Source organism: Danaus plexippus, chromosome 20, assembly GCF_018135715.1.
Source record: "Danaus plexippus chromosome 20, MEX_DaPlex, whole genome shotgun sequence".
Classification (NCBI taxonomy): domain Eukaryota; kingdom Metazoa; phylum Arthropoda; class Insecta; order Lepidoptera; family Nymphalidae; genus Danaus; species Danaus plexippus.
The window spans coordinates 1,140,456-1,161,383 of record NC_083550.1 but is presented as its reverse complement, the minus strand read 5'-3'; the positions used below and the strand labels follow the sequence as shown (position 1 = coordinate 1,161,383).

General features: G+C 30.5%; 1 long non-coding RNA gene across 1 annotated transcript in view; it reads right to left on the bottom strand.

The window, feature by feature from the left end:
• The window catches only part of LOC133319416 (uncharacterized), a 101,702-nt gene extending 99,343 nt beyond the window's left edge, over positions 1-2,359 (bottom strand). Inside the window, exon 1 of the long non-coding RNA XR_009753032.1 lies at positions 2,327-2,359. This is a non-coding gene — a long non-coding RNA (uncharacterized LOC133319416). The remainder of the gene's footprint in view (positions 1-2,326) is intronic.
• Positions 2,360-20,928: the final 18,569 nt, after the last annotated feature.

The following is a 20,928-nucleotide window of genomic DNA, read 5'->3' as shown; positions in this document are numbered from 1 at the left end:
ATTTGTACGGTCAACCAAGCACTTTATGCGTCAAGGATGAGTTTCCGGGCGATTTTTAATCAACCGACTGCCGGCCGATTGAATTCTACTCATGCGTTTAATTAGTCGCCGTGAGCAAGGGTGCCTTTGATTACAATGATAATTGTTTTTTAACAGATACACATTGATGTCACCGAAATAACCTTAAGGGGTAAATCTAATGAGCATGTATGTGAAGTAAATATATACAGAAATTTTTAATTATTTTCCTACTATGTACGGTAAAGATTTTCTCTGTATTTTAAAACAGTTAGCATTAAATAAAACATAGCCAGTAATAAACTAGCAAGTTCAATTATTTTATTATGAGTATATTTTTGAATGTATCTATTGTCCATCCAGCCTTTAAAAATTAATAATATTTTTTTTTAGTAGCAAAAATAATATGAATATTTAACAGTTGCTTAGGATCTTTGCGCTGACCAATTTACTGCAACGGTCCAATGAAGGAGAATCGTTAAATTTAATGCACACTAACTTGATGCTATAAAAGCAAGTTAATCTCAATACACCGATAGCTCTTATTATGTTTAGTGATGTATCGATCATTACATGTTTATGTCGACAAATATTTTTGGTAATTTTAAACTATTTACCATAATTATGAATAATTCAAGGCTAATCATAATTCTTTAAAAATATACATTGTAAAACTCAGTCCAACCAAGTCTAACGAATTAGACTAAAGTGAAATAGATTGATCATGATGGAAGCAAAACAAGGCAGCCATAATTTCAAGGAGACTTTGGGCGCTTGGTTATTTCATCGATACCAAAATCAATTTCTCATCACTATCCGGAAATAAAAATAGTAAATGAAGCTATTCGTGCTCGGAAGCGGTCTCTAAATACGATTAACTACTTTTCGGGGCAACCGTCGTTTACTGTCCTTTTATTTCAGGTGGAAATGTTATTTATTCAATGTACACGTTAAGGGTCAATGACATTACATACTATTGAGGGTTTTATGGAGTTACGCATATGTTTGAAGCTAAGTTTATCACAAATTACACTAGGCTTGTTAAATGATATAATTTTATTGAGCATACTTATAAAATAAACGAAAAGGCTAAAAAATATACTATAAACCTCTATAATTGTTGAAGGTTTTTTCTTAATTTTCCCTTCAAGAATATTCCAAAACATAAATCCAACCACCAGGGACTCAATCTCCGTTAATAAAATATTTTTTATCAACAACTTTATCATAAAGTGTATTTTAAACGTTATCATAAAGTGTATTTTAAACCAAATATATTAGAATAACAGTTATATAAAAACAATTTATTCACCGGTCAACAAACTTATCTCGGTGGACCCTTGGTCGGGACCATGTTTCTTCAATTTCCTTTGAACACCTCTTGTTATTGAATTTATTACCGATTCCTCGCAACTCGACAAATAGGGGACGATTGGGTTTGCGGCTTATTTATGTTCGTATGTTATTTTATTTTTGTTATATTTTGTTAATTTTGAATAAAACGATTTACTATTACTATATTTTAATAATTTATTATTTTCTTAGTAAGCCTTTGTTTAACTTTATTAGAGATAAGAATTCATGTTCATTCTACGACCGTAGAAGTTATGTCTACGGAGCTACGAGATTTCTACGTAGCTACGAAATTTATATGATGAAGTTTTGTAGAAATATTCATTGCATTAAATTGACAAATTAAACGATTATTTCGCATATTTCCAAATTAAAAAGCATTGATCTTACACTATATGATGAAAATAGGATTTCACATTTGGAAAATCGTTTTATAATTCTGTATTGGAGAGTTGTTTTTGATGATATCAGGGAATATTTTTATTCTAATTCATGACAACAGAAAAATGATCAAAGCCGACGAAATGAACAAGAACAAAAAGCCAGCCATCTCATTAATACGTCAAACTTGAGGATGATCAGCGACAAAAGATTCCCTCGGGAAAGAAAAGCTTTCGTTTCATATAATTGTTTATGAGACGCATCTAGCTGTAGGGTCACCATTAATAACTGTTTATGCTGAAAACAAATCAAATCAAATATAAGTAGTCTTTTCGATTCAAACTCATGATATAATTACTAAAATTAAGGATACGTTACAATAGCTTTATCAATTAATTAATAATAAAAGCGGTACTAAAAATACTGTACTAAAAAGAGATATGATTTAATAAAGTAGTAATTAAAATATGCTCAAAAGCATATGTTTGAAATTAATTGAAATTGATGGAATTTTTACGTAATATTGCCAATTGTTTATTCTGAATGCATATCTAATTAATTATGGTCACCTTACATTTCCTCCATTGATGTCACCGTCAAAGAGATGCCGCTCGGTGAAAGGTATCCGGCGGCGACTGCTTCCCGCACGCACCTTTAATGAACAACACACTGATAATATAAATACAACACTAAAACACATTTTAAATTTAAATTAATATAAATTTAAATTAGATTTTAACTAAATGTTTAAAAATAATTTATTGATACATTTTTTCATTACAGTATTAGAGAGAATTTAATGTATAGTTCTAAATAAAAACATGGCTATCATATTTAAAGTTATAGCTTAAAACAGAAATAAATCTTACGAAGAATTTCATTAGGAGAGGCTTGCAAGGACCATTAAGGTTTCTAGTGGCGAATAATGTCAACTATTTCAAATAAAATCTGTTTTAAGCCAGATGCCGTGTTGGCACTAATTGGCTATATCACAATTAATTGTTTAACGGTGTATTGAACCTGCACGTATTGGAATTATTTCTGCCATTCAATATAGAACCTTTTCCTAGTTCATAACGTAAAAAACCTACAAATAACCAACATGTTTACATTTAAGTATATCATTGTAAACAACTTTACAAAATGTAAACATGTCAATAACTTGTTACGATTGAAAAGTACTAATTAATGTTCCATTGAATTTATCAACTGGAAAATTTTTTTTTTTTCGTTGTTTAAAAGGAAATAAAATCGGTATAACGATGAATTTCGCTGATTTTTTAATGGTTTCCACGCTCTTTTGCGAACTGGTTTTAAGTAACCTGCGACCAATTTGGTTTTTACGTGAACGCTCCAGCGGACCTGTGATTGAGCTTAGGGAAAATTGCAATAAGTGACTTACCGTTATATTTTATAGCAAATTTATACTCTATTACATCACGGTAAGATCCATTTTCGGTGTAAGTTATTTAATGCTTACTCAATTACTTTGTAAAATGTTTGTGTATCGTATTTTTTTCCTATTTATTTCACACAATAACACGATAACACAAAGAGATTATCTCACTCGTTAATATGTATAAAATATATATCGTTATCTTTAAAATAATTTAAATATTATAAACTTAAAATATATTTCTGTTTATAAAAAAATATATCACAAAAACGTCAACTGCTTTCCAAGAAAAAAGTTATTCAATTCAAAATAATGTACAATATCAAAAATTAGTGTATTTCATTAAGAGTAGTATGTTTATTGCTAAGGAAACTTATTTTAAAACTAAGGACTTTTGACGTACCCTAGAGTATTAAGTTTACCGATCGCCAGTTGAAGTCACCTGTTACTATTTATGTAAATTTCTTGGAGCTCAAATAGCACTAATAATATGATATAACTATCACTACATCCCATATTTTCTGGCAATTAGAATAGTTGTTTAGCAGTTTTTATACTGTAGATTCCTGAATATTTGTCTGTATTTGTCCAAAATTTGATATATTTAATTTTGTTAATATTTGAACTAGAATATTTAATTCGAATAAAATAGTATGTTTAAGTTTCGTGTTGAATATTTTACAAAACTTAAATGAAGGACATTTTTTAGCCAGGTTAGTCTGTCAAAGTGTGCAACAGACCATGTTCATAACTTAATAAAACATAAATAAATCTTGAAACCTCTCTTCCTTCCTTTTTTTTCTTTTGGTGTGTTCAAACAAAATGATTTCTTTTCCTTAGATGACAGATGACGTTGAAATTAATCGTGCACAAGATATATACAAAAATATATGTTTTGTATAAAAAAACTTTGAGAACAACTACGACTCGCATTCAGATCCTCGTGAAGAATATTCAGAATAGAATCATGATTTGAACAATGGCGTCAGAAATAGACTGATGCAGGAATGTTTTTGGGAAGTAACTAATCAAGTTTTTATTTTGAGATGGTGAATGAAATATTAGTTTTTCAAATGTCGGATTAAAGATAACGGATTATTTCGTTTAGTAAAGTAAAGTGAAGCTGTCTTCAATATTTTAAGGGATTGTTTTGAAAGTTGAAAAATGTTAAAAAAATCATTTAAAATATCTTATTTGTACTAGCCACTTACAAACAATCTGAATATACAATCATTTTTATTTTTTTAAGATCCTCTGTCATGGATTAACACATCATTAGCCATGGGGTGAAAATCGAACCTTTTTCCATGTTAATTAAAGGGATTATACATCCGCATGACCTATTTTTACCCCAGGGCGTATTATTTTACCCCATACGGGACAAGTCCTATGGATGATTTAGAATAATGGTAATTAATTAACGATTTTTAATTGGACATTCCATACATTTTCCTGTTATAAAAACAATTATATTGACTATATCATGTTGTTTTTTTACATCATTCATACTTCTTTGTTCATTTACATGAATAAACGCAAACAAAACATTTGTTGGCAAATTTACATAATAAAAATATTCTTACATTTACGTTCGCATGTTAATCTGACTTATTTTTATTCAGTTTCTTATCTATAAAGAATCATAGGCTTGAGTTATCAATTTTATTTACCCCAGCGAGAAATCGCGGAGCGTAACAATAACAAATTTGAAAATCGCAGAAAGGGTAATCTCCATCTCGGTTGAGCGGTCGCATGACAAATTGCCTGTCTCGTTTCAAACCGTAATCTTACCAGGTAATGTATGATTTATGAAACCACAATAGAATTCTTTATATGATTGTTAGGGATTTTAAACTTGAGTTTACGATAAACTACATAATGTATGTAGGATTTTCATGTACCAGAAACCGTCTCATCTTCAATTCGAATATAGAGACATATAAGAGTCATTTGAGAGTTACAAATAACAGCTTACACAAAATCTTTTACCGTAACCAGTAAATATATTTCTGTAACTTATTTTTCTCTTTTTATATACATATTACACCACCCAGATTCACTTAGAGACAATAAAATGTGAATCAGCAGAACATTACCGCAAAAAACTTAAGTGGATCATATTCAATTACTCCCCCAAAGCGGTTGATTCGATTAAATCTCTCTTTTACTTCAATTTACTAGAAATAGTTGCATTTACCCGGTTTAGGGAAAAGTGCGGATTACTGTGGGGTGAATAAAATTTCGGTTAATTTAATTATATATTATACGTATATAATGTAATTATGATGAAGTATACTTGGAACGCTTAAATAATGTGCTCGTAATTTAAATCTATTATATATATATATATATATACCTATATATATATATATATATATATATATATATATATATATATACCTTTATACGTCTATATATTTTACATGACCGTGGAACTTATGTTTGGAAAATATATTTATGTAGTCTAAAATTCCGATTATTTTACGATTTAATTCTAATTAAAGTATTAACTTAATATATTTTTGTAAAAAAGAAATTTTTATGAATATTTTTATTTCATTTTAAACAATAATACTATAATGTTTAAAGCACTTAATCATGTGGTTATGGCCAGTATTCTTTATCAAACCAATCAAGGAAACACCGTCAGGAAACTGGCTTACAAATAAAAAAAAACTGAATCGAAATATTTCAGAGCTATGATGCCACAGACAAACACAGAGACGGACATCAAAATTAACTTATTATACTCCTCTTAATAAGTTGTCAGGGATAAAAAGTACATTTATTGGACTCCAAAAAAACTATGAGACAAAATTCTAATTAAATTTACAAAAATAGTAATAATAAAAATACAACATGTCTGAAAATAACAGTAAATGAGTACCGGTCGTCGGTATCATACTTCCCAGCGTTTCCTCAATACCGACTGCCCCTAATAATTCTTGTTAGGCCCCAATAGCTACAAAGATAATTTCGACCGCAAGACATTTGTGGGAAATCCACTTATTCAGTTATACAGGGTGATACACATCCCTAACACCTTTGTCACCTAAAAATTAAGATGATATAATTCAAAATCACGTTTAAATTCTACGAATGAAATGAAAACTAAAATATTGTTATTGATGAATACGATTGTTTCGAAATACTATAAAAGTTAATCAATTAAAGCATCCTGTATATCAATATACTATGAATGTTGCATGACGCTCCACGCGTTGATATTATTTACCGCCCCCCCCTTTATAAACCTGTCGCGAATGAAGACAAACTGTTTCGGACATCTTGTGTTGATGCTCTGTTTTTTGCTTGACCCTCGTATCACTTTACAAATGGCCGAATATTGTAATATAAAAGATTATTATTGTAATATAAAAGATTAGTCATCGGAAAATAATTAATAAAATTATATATAATATTAGGAAATACATAAAAAGGTTTTACAGTAAAAGCGTTGTACACAGAAATTATCTGGGTGTAAATTGATTAATCAAAGAAATAATTACTGTATTACTTACTATGTTTATTTTGTTGATAAGTTACTGAAGTGTAAATTCGTTTGATTTTAGTTATAAAGTACATCAAAGAGTTATTGTTTTAAAGCTAAGAAGATTGAGATATTCCTGAATACATTCAGCTTACAAAACTTTCTATAGAGTTAAAATATATGTAAATACATATTTTTACATAAGAAGAATACAAAACTAAATTTAACACAATAACCATATTTTAATGGTTTTTTAATATTAATAAAAAATGTAAGAAAATAAATGCCATAACATAATAAATCTCTTAAACAACTAACGCAAACAGACTTACTTTCAACACGTGACGAATGAGAATTCCATAACGCAATAGCCAATCAAGATAAAGTAGAATCTGCTATATTGAAAATTAATGTAATCCCCGTGAACCGGCAACAGTCACGTGTCAAACTTGTATGCAAATTCCGAATTTGCATATGACTCGCGACGTTATGAGTTTTGCGGATTAATTTAGGTGACAGACATTGGACACTGTTGATTTTTTGTTAAAAGAATTTTACTTAGTATTATTTTAATTTTTATATGACGCTGCAATACTAAACGTGCATATAAGTCTTTTATTTTAATATAAAAATATACTGTGTACTTTAAATTAAAAATCCTTTAACAAAATATTTTTTTTAACTAAAATTATAGGAATGTTGAAAACATGAAATCCGCCAAGTTCACTCAAGAGCACATTTACAATATAAAAGCAACACGATAACCCTGAAGTCCCTTTGTTTATCCAAGAGGAAATAATTAGAGCAGATTCAAACGTAACTACGGAAGGAAATAAAGTAAAAAACAATAATAATTCATCAGGTAAAAGCCGAGATAATCCAGAAATTTTAACAACGCTGAAAAAAAAGGGAATACGATACGAAGGGAAAAGCAAATTAGCAATTAAATTATAAAAAATTCACTCGAGTGCCTCGTTTTAAGCGGTGTCCTATGACAGTATTTTGAAAGAAAAAATATGAGTGTACTTTACATGTGTTTATTCACCGTGATTATTTTATGAAGTACTATCTCACATACACGTCACAATTAAATATATTTTAAATTTATGACACGATTCTATAAATTTATCATATTATATACAAAGTCATATTACGAATCTATCAAGTAATGTCTATAGATACCTTTGATGGTTTTCAAATAATACTTTTTTTTATATTGAAGCAAAATTTTTTTGGTGCATCTATCAGCCGGCTACGCAATTGGGATAATGTAACGTAGCTCGAAAGAACCCAGAAGCTGGTGGTGACAATTGCTCGCGTCAGCTGGTGACGCAGCAGTACTCCTCTTACCCACATAGAAGCACAGAAGATATAACTTTTTTCAATGTTTTAAATAAATATCGTAGTTTGTTTTTAACAAACGGCTAATAAATACATTATTTTATTTATTACAAATATACAGGTACTTAATTGGTTAATTTGTCTTATATTGAATTGTAAATATTCTCTCAATTGTATAATGTTCAGATTAAAAAATACACTGTGTGAAACACCACATTCACAGTTTTTTCAAAAAGCCACAAAACACCTTTTTGTTATCAATGGATAATTTTCATTTGTTAATGGTTTAAATAGAAAATCTTGTTAATATTAATAATAGTTAGAGAATGCCGACAGATTGTTATAATCCTATTAGCCGACTAAGCTAAAGATGAGTTACCATTATTAATACATATGTATAAACTCACAGGTCTGAAGACAGATGGCGCTACAAGCCCCATCAATAGAGGGTTGGGTGGTATGAAAACAAGTGTCACATCGCTAACATATTATTTTCACAACGAATTTACTTTTGAAAATACTACAAGTTTTTATATTTGGAAGCAATTTTCTATGTGTATATCTAAGTTTAAAGAATTAATTATATGTATTAAGATACTTAAAAAATAGTAAATAAAATCTAAAGTCAGAGTTTATGTAAATAAAGTTATATACTGACCCAAGTAAATAACTCACCTCAAAGTAATACGTCATACCGATTGCGAATTCGAACGGAAATTATTTCATGAAATGTCTTTGAGTTTGAAAGACGTCCTACGACAAAATGACTTAACAATCCAACCTGTAATTTTGTACTACGAAATACAATCAACTAATCATTTCTCAACTTGACGTATACATTGCGCATAATTTATAAAACAAAAACTAAGCTTGCTCCAAACTTAGTAGTGACTCATCGATGTATACCAATAGTAATATTACCATCAAAATATGCGGTTTGAAGAGAATGTATTATAGATGCTGGCCATCAAAGAACTAAAGACGTAGGGTTTGTTGTTGACTTCAAGATAATGTATTCTGTATTGTTTGCAGCAGACAGGAATCTGAATGTACAGATATATCAGATTGTTACTTAGAGATGTGTGTTGTAATCAATATTCATTTGATATACTAAATATTATAAGATATTTTTTGAGCTCACCTAACATACATATATTTGTGGCCAGTTATAATATCTATATAAGTGTAATCATCAAGTAATAGAAGGCGATATACAACGCTCCAATCGCCGTTAATGCTGCCAAATGCTGAACAAAACTTAAACTGCCATCCATTAAAGTCTGCAACGGATTTGGGTCTCATGAATAAATCTATCGATAACTTGCCTCTTAGCAGATTGCACAACACTAGCGATATGGTCAAAGTAACAAAACGCTACCGTAAATAATTAATTTGACTAATAGCATAGTTTGTTAGAAACGTTTTGATATTTGTCACAGCGGAATTGATTGTGCTCTTTGCTTTGATGTCGTCTGGAAGTCGGATGGTTGGTAATTCTAGTAATGTCCTGTAATAAGTATTATTTAGATGAGATTATTAGGTCTCTTTTACTTTGTGGTCTGTTTGATAAACCATAAATGTATACAAATAGTAATAATATCACCTTCATTTTTATAACATTCACAAATCAATTTTTAAAATTTTTCTTTACTCTCAATTTCACAATGGTTTTTACGCTAGCCCTTATTTACAATTTATTGTACGTTTCTATATTACTCTTATTAATGTTCAACAAAATTTTATTCAGAAACAACTAAATGAGGATCTTAACCGTCTGGTAACATCTTCACGCCCCATTTTAAGCGTAAATTTCAATAAATCCACTCAACACTTATCGACATTCAAACTGCCTGTTTAGAATTTCGTAAACATTTACAATAAACACCCGAAGCTCTTAGATATGCTTGGTTTATTTCGGACACACGGTCTTCAAGTTTGGAAAGAATTTCGCAATAATATATATGTAAACGTATTGATAATGTGACATGATTAAAGTATTTTTATCTTTCATAGACTCACAAGTAACTCTAAACTTTACCTTTTTCGAGGATAAAGACTGGCTTCTCTCCTACGTCCCTTTTCAAACTACATTTAAATCACTATTTAATACGAAAGTAATCTCAATATTGATTTTAAACATTAATACAGTATATTATTCTGCTTTTCAAACTAAAGACCAGTGTTTCCCAACTCCAAACATCTTACGGCCTTAAAGACAAGATGCCATAACAATAAACTTTCAAAACAGCCTTTATACATATATATTGGTAGTTTAAAACTGTTTGACATTTCAAATCCATTGTTTGAAGACTTGAGTTTGAGGTATAAGACTTTTGGACATGCTAATGAATTATTGAAGCAGTTCAAAACTGAGCTTATAAGTGGAATGTGTTAGTTGACACTATTAATATACTATACAGGGATATATACTATTATATTCTAACGTAGATTGGTATATAAAATATATACAACAATCTCAAGCTGCCTAAGTCTATTAAGAAAATTCAACTTATGTTTCAAATATATATTTTTAATATGCAATGAAGAATCTTTATATACCCCTTAGCAGTAAAGTGACAATAGCATTGTGAGATTTGATTCAATTACAAGTTTATAAGACAAATTGCAGACACAAGCGAATGGCATATGGTTTTTATTTTAAAATAAAAACAGACTAAAATTGGCTATAAATATTTCAGTGTAATTCGAAAACAGAAATCAACAGTAACATTTTCTTTCTTCAATTCTTTAAATTTAATTACTAATACTTGAAATAACAAAACACTATAATTTAGCATACTTAAATTAAATCAAAATCTTTAATAATTATATAACATATTTTATAACATAATTATTCTATATTAATTTTATTTTTAGATAAACGTCCCAGATCAATCGTTCACCATCAATCAAAACTGAATCTACAAATGACAATTTCTTACCGAGTCCGAGTACAAATTGTGTATCTTTAAATCGATTTTATATTCATCGAGTAATCATCGAGTAATCATTCATATATGTCATCGGAAACGCGTGTTCTCAATCGATCACCATTTCTTTATACACTTTATTACATTTGCTATTGAATTAAGTTCATCGGATATTATGTGCTCATGGCGATCTATTACAAGAATTTTTTTTAAGGAAGTGCAGGCAGAGAAATAAATAAGTTGATTAAATGGTATGTATACACGTCATTTATTTATAAAATTCTTACTAAATTTTAGAATCTGGTTGAGAAAAAAATTCAACTTCTATTCACTCCCAGCATTACATAAATTAATTATTTAATTCAAACATAAACATTTATATAATGAATTACATTTAAGTTATCTAAATAGTGAACCTAATATGAAAAGACTTAGTGGCTGTATCTTCAATATTTCATTTCAGTAGAAAAATAGTATATATTAGGAACTATTTATAATTCATATAACTGGAGTCTAAAGCAACGATAAAAATTTAATAACAAAAACAGAATTCCTCCAACTAATTATAATGTCTGTAACAAAACAAATCCGCCTAGATATCGTGACCGTCTAGTTTGTTGGTACTTAATTTAATTATAAGTTAGTTTTTGTTATCGGAAATACAATCTAAATCATCTTGTTTGTAAATTTAAAGCTGAAACCAACTTCCAATTTAATTTTGATACACGCGAATACGCCACAATTACAAATGCAAAACATTGAAATAAAATTACAAAAAGTGTTAATTAATATACGTATATAACAAAACATTAAGCATATTTATTAATTACATAACACTGTTCTGAGCGTAGATGATTGATTAATATAATAACTAATAAATGATTATTAAATTTTTAATTGATTTAGAACATCTAGTTATCAAGCATCTGTGTCGTGTCGGATTTCCCTGTCGCAAAGCTAAAACGGATCAAGTGAGCTTTGTACGGACGGCGACGCGCGAAACATTGCACTAATTGCGATCCGATGCGACGCGATACGTCGAACGGATTTGAAACGCCATTATTCCAATTTGGTATTAGGATAATTCGAGTGCACGGTTATTTATTTGCTTTTGTTTCGAACATGGATTTGCCGATACTTTCTGACTAATGACTCAAATAGAGAAAACATTTGCCATTCATGTTTTCGTTCAAATTTAATCGATTAATTATTAAACTTGTAAAGTATGCTGTAATTAATGATACATCAGCAAACTATTTCTCAGCCCTCAAATGCGGAAATCGGTCTATTAGACTGGCCAGTTGGTCCGGCATCGATCAATGTCACAAGTAATTCCTGGACGCGGACACGATAAAGTTAAACGCTGGCTACGTGACGCCGAGCGAATTGGTTGTTTTTCTCTACAGGAATTATTTAGGATTGGACAAATAGTTTTCGAGTGGACGTGAGAGGGTTTGAGATAAAGCGGCTAATAGCAAAAAGAATTAGGTCCGATCAGATTGTGAAGTAAATTGGTTGTGATATTGGATTAACAAATAATGACCGTAGATTGGGAAAGGATATACGTTTAAAATTTACAATTATTAAAGCTTCACGAGCGATAAAATAATTCTCCATGAGACAGCACTGCGATGTGTTAAATTATCTAGAAATTCGCACTCAGCACTGTTCAAAACTCATTACATTTTAAAGCACGGACACGAGTTCCCATATTTCTCATGTTTTGTTATAATTTATGGGCACTTTTCTTTTATATATGTGTTCCCATGCACATTCAATTGAGTGTTAGAGAAACCATTAAACATAGCTAAATACAAGTCAACACGCCCTACAGTTTACATTTAATTTTTATTTAAATAACATCGGAACATTCAATATTAACCTCTACAGCCATTCACACACGGTTGATATTTCAACAAATAATCAAGATTATTTTCTATTACCAAATTTATAAACACGCGTCTTCACACTTGAGTAGATTTCGCGTCATTTGTCATATTTAAAAGTATAATCACAATGCAATCATTCAGATACAATACGAGCGTGAGAAGATTTTTTTTTTATTGAAATGTAATCGTCGAATATAATTTATGATAAAAGAAAGAAAAGATAAGATGTTACGGAAACAGAAACAAAGATAACAACAATTGTATTAAATTCCTTTATTTGTATTGATATATTAACACTTACTGATTCTGAATGTTCTCCAAGTCTTCAATAGACAAATACAACATTTGAAACGGACATACCAAAGACTTTATACATCAAAGGAATACATACCGACAGTACACTAATTGGATTATTCAACTGCAATATTAGTTCAATATCCTGACGTTGTCGTGCACTGACCCCACCATGGCACCTTGGACAATCGATGGGACCCCTCGCTTGAGGCGTATGTAGCTGTGGGGCAACCATGGCATTGATGTAAGGGTTGGGGCGGCTTATGTATTTATAAAAACATTTAGTATTTTGTCAGATATTGATAATAGAAACTGTGATTGTGCTCAAAATCGCAAAACAAAATATTAAAATATCGAGCGACTCGCCAAATAGTTTCGCTGAATCTGATATATCAACGTGACGCAAAACTTTACACAGATACGTGGAAAAAGTATATCACAAACAAATTAATGATAGAGCGAGTGTACTGTTTTACCATTAGCAGTAGGAAATCAAGGGGCATTTACAAAAACTTTGGCCATTACGGTAACATCGGTGTATCGTTGTTCATTAATCTTACCAGATGTATGTAAATTTCGCTCCAATACACGCTCGGTCAAGCGCCATCCCATCCATTATTTCGGCGAGCGGGTCATCATTCATTTGCGAGCAAACTTTGTACTTTGGTCGCCTGTATTTTTATTCTTGTCAATGTTTTAATGTCAATTTTGACAGTTTGATCAGTTTGCATGTCACATGAGATTTTTTTAGGTTTAAAATACTTAAACTAATGAATGTAAGCTTTCCTGTTTATTTCTTGTTTTTTGGAAGAAATACCCTCTTTTAGAAATATTTATATGGAAGTAATCATAGTAAGACTTCTTTTTTTTCTTAGGCGTTTGAAAATGAATGTTTGTTTAAATGTTGTTATAAAGTAATCGTAACATCAGGAAAGAATAAAATAAAACCATAACACCTCTTAGTACCTTAAAAAACATAGTTCATTTTGTATATGAAGTCGTTTAGGGAGGTAGTTTATAAATAAAATTATTAAAACCTTTTTTCTGTAGGTTAAATCTCTTTGATGCTCAAGAATAGTTTCAGCCAATATTTACACGTATAAGTAAAATCGTTTTAAATCGCTCTTTAGCTTTCATATGTTCGTAAATCGCTTTGATATAAAACCTTCCGACCACCGTCCAATTCGCTATTCCAGAAAATGCTTGTCCATCTTGATGGATGCCCACACATTGAAATCATAAGTACATTGCAAAACCGATCTTATCATTGTCTAATACAGTTCATTTTCGTTGTTAGATATACGTGAAGAAAAATCAGATAAAGTCGTTAAAAAACGAGTGCAATTACGTTAGACTTATCTTCAGGATTTTCAGTCTTGAGTCACGATCGGATCCTTGTTTGAATTGCTAAAAAACAAAGCGTCAGATGTCAGAATAATCTGCCAATTAAAATGGAATCTCAAACCGGTGAGGCTCATTTAAATCCTAATAGCGTGTTTCAAAAGTTACCAAATAATTTAGTATATAAAGTTATTATAACAGAGGCGTCTTCTTTATAGGAATAATCTTATGTTACATATATTTCATGGTTTGTATAGTTTATTCTACATCCATATATTTAGTTAGATAGAATGAATCGTGAATTTTTAATGAGACAAGCAAACCATGTAGGACTTATTACACATAACAACTCATCCATGCCAAATATGTAACTGCATAATGGTTTATAAATTATGTATGTTAACACTTTGAAAGCAATTACCAGATTTCCATTACATAACTCATCGATATCTCACTTAAGGTGGGCTACATGGGTATGGATGAAGCTTGGTAAAGTTAAAAAACATATTATCATTTCAGTCTTGGAAACTTTTATAGATATTGAGTTTTATTTAAAACTTTTTGGCGTTGAACATATTAAGTGAGAGGATTGTATACTACTATTGGCTTTGAAGGAGTTTTTGAAATTTACGAGGGTAGTCCTACATTGAAGATATTCATAATACAAAAGATTGCTCATACAACATATAATTGAAAATTTTGAATATAAAAATAACTAGGACATCAGCGATCGTAGTAGGAACAAAATAGCATATTCATCAAACTTCCAAATATCCAGAGGTGACGATTAATAATGTCCATCTCCATAACATCTAACATCTAAGTGTTGAAAGCCGTGTCCACTGCTCTAATAGCGGTCTACTGAATAATAATCAAAGTCTCATAAAATTTCAATAATGGCCTCGCAAACAGCCTTCAGATGCAAATGAGTTACCAACTAACATTGTTTTAATTGTTGTCGGGGTGATCAATTTTAACACTTCATTTATTCCACATCTCGACCCTATATGACTCCTGCATTAAAATGAGCTCGAAAATAAACTTATATGCCTAAATTTCGTAATATTTGTTTTTTTTTTAATTAACATCATGTTAAAAATATACAATTACTAACAATATCAAAGCCCGCTCTCCGTAAATTATGCGAACCACGTAAATGGCTTAATTTAACAACAGTAAATCTGAAATGTAACATTTAGTGTTAACTGTGGCAAATAAGGCCATAATTCTAGCTCTAATCAGGCGCTCGCTGCAATTCTCATCGAAAACGTTCTATCCCGCTCAGTGACAACATTCAGCCTGATTTACTTGTGTATTCAGGAGAAACGTCTACACTTCGGAAATTAGAAATGCAATTTTCTCTTTCGAAGGCTTTTACCTTCGAAAACATCTCCGAAATTCTCCATACAAAGACGCTTATAATTTTGACCACGTTTTAATCAAATACACTACAAAACAAAGAGATTCCTTCCAAGCTATAGCATAATCCTTCATATCTATATTAAGCTTTCTGTCGGTTCAAAACAAAGACGGCCTTTCAGATTTCTGCCTGGCCATTGTCCACTTTGCTGGAGGCGAGATCGCCCTAACCAGTTCCTCCTGACCTCTCCTATTCAATTTATTGCCTTCAATAACGTTACGCCCGCTCGGTAAAGTTAGGATTGCTTGATACCAACATAAACTGGTTTGATCCGGTTTAAACCAGATGTAAGGGGAATGAACCGGTATATTATGGAATAGAAGCAGAATGCGGTTTCCGTATATGAGACGATGACATTTGATGCGAAAGGTGTATTGGCATATTAGCTATGTTCGTATTAAATGTTGTTGTAATACAATTAGTTCTATGAAATATTTTTTTTTTCTCTCCATATTACTAATTTATATCATATCTTCGGTGTAACATATAATTTTAAACAATATTTTAAATTTTTAAGTATCGTGAGTTAATATTTCACAGTCGTTATAGTTATACTTTATAGGCTACACGAGATCGTAGGCATGCCTTTCCAATTCAAGGCTCATTAGGAATTAGGACATATATGAGCAGTGTGACATTTAATTAGTGATTCGCAGTAAGCTATACTTACTTCTGTTAATCCAACAGTGACAATTATACCTAACATTACACACAAGAGCAACTCTCCTGGATGATATTCTTATACGAATTACTGACCACAGTGTAAATAATAACCTAAGCAATATCTTTAACTTTCCATGATTTCTAAAATATATTTATATTCTATGCCATAAAATTGTATAACATTAATGACACATACACAACTATTGCATTATTAATACAAACGTAATATCCCAGTAATCCGGACTTAAATCACTCGTAAGAAGATAGCACTTTGTCTCACGATGACAGTTTTATGAGATCGGTCAAAGGCCGGGCGGTGTGAACACATAAAATATTAATACACAATTTGTCCGAGTGGCCGTCTGTTAATCCACTTTTATAGAGCTCGGATTAATTATGTTACATCGGATTTTTGGGTGCAATATTTTTACTTATGCCGTCATTTATTGTCCGTCCATTCATCTATTTTAATGTTGTTACATTATTGATTATACAACGAGAACACATTTTAATTGGATACAAATAGTTCTGTTCTGTATCATTATAATATAATTATGTATTAATTAATAATTATATTGTATAATATTTACATAATATGTAAATTGATCATGAATCTCTGAATCATCATTAGCTATAATGTAACACGTGTCCAAATCGTAAGGGAATATTATTATTGCACTATTCTGACATATGTAGGTATCTAAACAGGATACAAGACAAATATGCGATCCTACAGATTAAATTGATTTTATATATATTGTTGGAAACTGTAATATAAAGACTTATAATTATGTATTTCTTTTTATTTAAACGAACTCAGATTTTAAAAAGTCTTTTGTCACAATGTATGTACATAGTTAAAGATTGGCTGGTCAGTCTTTTTTTAAAATTCGGCCTTGCAATGATTACATATAACCGCTTAATCGGAATTCGTTTGTATTTAAATATCAAGGTATTCAGTTTCTATATCAGCTGTAAACTTTTCTACTATTGTAGTTCTTATGTAGTAATATCTGATTATATCTATTAAGATTATCTATTACCCAATGTAAATGTAAACAGCGTACTAATTAAATAGATTAGAGCCACCGATCACAGAGCAATTTAATCGGAATGTAGCGCGTCACACGCACGTAATTAGTGCTGACATCTGGTGAGTGCATGCGCCAACGATCTGGAAGCTATATGAAGTGATCCTCTTAGAAATACACATTAGAATTATCTAATACACGCATTTACCTTACACGGAAAATAGACTACATTTTGAAAATATATGCATATAATATTATAAAGTATTTTTTTATTTAAAACAAAATCCAGGTGTAAAATGTTAACTAAATGTAATCCGGAACGTAATTGGCAATGCAAATAAACTAATTCGCATCTAAATTATTATTGATGAGTGTAGAAATTTGCGGGACCTAACAAATTTGCATATTTACCGATAGCCGGTTATTCGATTTGGGCGTTTTAGGTGATAAATACATTGTCACTTAGCGTGATTAAAATCGATGAAACGTAGGCCGCTTGTTGCCAAATATATTTTAACTGCATCCCATAAACTCGAATTACAACCGTGTCATACATTTTTATTAAGATACGTTCCAATTTACGAATGCGCCGCTTTTGTCATAACAATTTATTACGTTTTAACGTGATAGATATTATTTTGTATGGCAAAATATTTATTTATATATTTTAATCTTACTTACACGTGTATCCGTTTAAAGAGATACAATAATAAGAATAAATATTTATACGCAATAAATGTATTTATTTGTGTCATCTTGTACATTTGTATGTGGACTATGTTTTTGAATTTAATTTATAACCAACGAGCAATCAAAGGTCGTTTCAGGCTCTACTTCATATAAAACTTGTGTGTGCATTCACATTAACTTCCAACAGTCGACTACAGCGGTTAGTTAGTTATATAAACGCCATGAAGTCACTAAAATATATATAAATGAAAGTACAACTTAAACCATACTTACTATGTTGAAATTATTGATACTGTTGTTGAAAGAATTGAGAGCAGTATTAAGCAAGTAATAACTTAAGTTACAGAGTTAATTTAAGCGTCTGACATTATTTTGGAGATTTCTTCGACCGCCTACTTCAAATGGAATTGAATATGCGAATGTTACTTTTGGGACCACTTTCGGATTTAAAATGTTCTCAAATACACAACATTTGTATGAAATTTACAATGCTTTTAGTCTCACTCCACTGGCCGAATCGCACGTTTGCAAGCGATCTGTTTTATGAAGCAATAATGTAATAAATTCGGATATGGTATAAATAAAAAGTAAATAAAATACTTATTGAAGTATTTTATTTACTTTACTTTACTGAGTAATTGTACTCATGTCACAAGTTTCAATAATTTCAAAAAGCTATATAAAATGTTATTTATATATATTTAAATGGTTTTTCTTGTTTTATGTTTTATAAACCTAAAAGCTACCTGAGGTTGTATAAAATCTGATTAATAACTAACGTGACAAAAGAATACGTTAATTTTATTAAATGTCAACTTATCCAAAACATTGTACATCTATGTTTATCGTCAGCAGAAGCAAAGGGGAAGACGTAGATTTTCTTACGCCATTAACATGTATATTAACTTTAATTTATAGCGAAAACCTTTTTGATACGACAAACGTTTCAACAATCGTTACATTCACAACATACGCCATTGATTCTTTAATGGATTTTAATATCTGTCGGTAACAGTTCACGTCTTCGCGTGTTTGCACGCTTTGTATTGATCATGTAAAAATCTGTGTCATAGGTAGACCATTATAAAAGAAACTTTATATATAGGATTTTTGATTTTAATTCAAAGGTTCCAAACGAGCAGATAGCCTACTTAATGGAAGGTAGACACTGTCGCCCCTGGACAACTGCAACGTAATTGATGTTGCGGATGCGTTGCCGACCTTGTTTGTGAAAAAAGGATTTCAATGTAACAGAACAATGTAATTATTATTTGAATTTATTTAAACTAATATGACACATATGGGAGGTGATTTTTTTAAGACGTCGTTATAGAATTTCCTTTATATTATCAAACCGTTTCATCATTCATTCCTAATTGAAAACGTAGACTAAAGAAAACTCTCATAAATCACCATTAGTCCTTATTTCTTGTACTGTTTCATATTCCTCTGAATTATTTCTATTATTACTTTTCATTTTAAATAATGAACTCAATATTCAACTCTATGGTGGTCGGCTTAAGATTCATTCAGGACCCGGAGTCATTAAGACGCTAGCTCTCTTCAATCAGTTCTCATTTAGCACAATATTACCTTAAATTTGAGAATGGCGCCGGGAAGCAATCAGTACGGTATAAACCATTGAGAAATTTACCGTCCAATCCAACTTGACCCGTTACTACTTGCAGTGAATCCGTTAAATGTATACATCGTCGGTGAGCTATTCTGTAACCGGGTTCAGGATATAACGGTGGGGTTTTTACATAAAATAAGGAAAACGCTCGCAGCATATTTCGAAATCTCGAATATCACTTAGCTGTTGGAGTTGTAACAATAAATTCGCGATAACATTTACATACGGACGTTTTGATCGTGAAGGGTGATTTTGTGACGGGTCGCTTAACACGCTAATGCCGGCTCTTGTAAGGTTTTCCTGTTTTTCTATACAATTTATCCACTGAAAATATGTATTGCTATATAGTTAAGATGTTATATATACCATAAGCAATTATTAAGGCCAGATCGATTTCTGTTCAGTTGACTAAATAAAATAAATTTTAAACTTTTTTGATTTAACAAGTTGTTTTACGAAACATTTTCAATTTATCAAATACAAGTTTCGTTGAAGATATACATTTTATGCAACTAACAAAGCAGATACACGACATGCCAATGACAATAATATAATTCAAGAATTAAAAATACAATTAATATAATTCAAGAATTTAGTGACGTGATTAAGAAAATAAAATATTGAATGGAAAGACCAGGTTTGCCTCATCGATTCTGCATAAGATCGTGACGCAACAGATCTAAGACAAATAAAGACATCATTGAAATATTTTCACAATTAATAAATAATAATATTTATGAATTATATTTTGCTAAAACTATATCACATTTTGGCTTTCGTGACTTGGAATAAACTACCGAGTTTCTTGTGCTTGAGATTTCTAAGACAAACAGAAGTCTGTTATTTTTGCCAGCTCTTTATCAGACGACTTAAACTAACTATATAAAAAAATTACGAATACAATATAAGTGGAAATATATATACTCTATATAGGTTACTGGTGAGTAGAATCACTTGTATCTGAAGTTATAAGTCGTGTACAAAACTCGAATGAATATAAATGATATGAACATCCGAACCGCAGTCGGAAATGACCGAGTATTTGTCAATGTCAAATT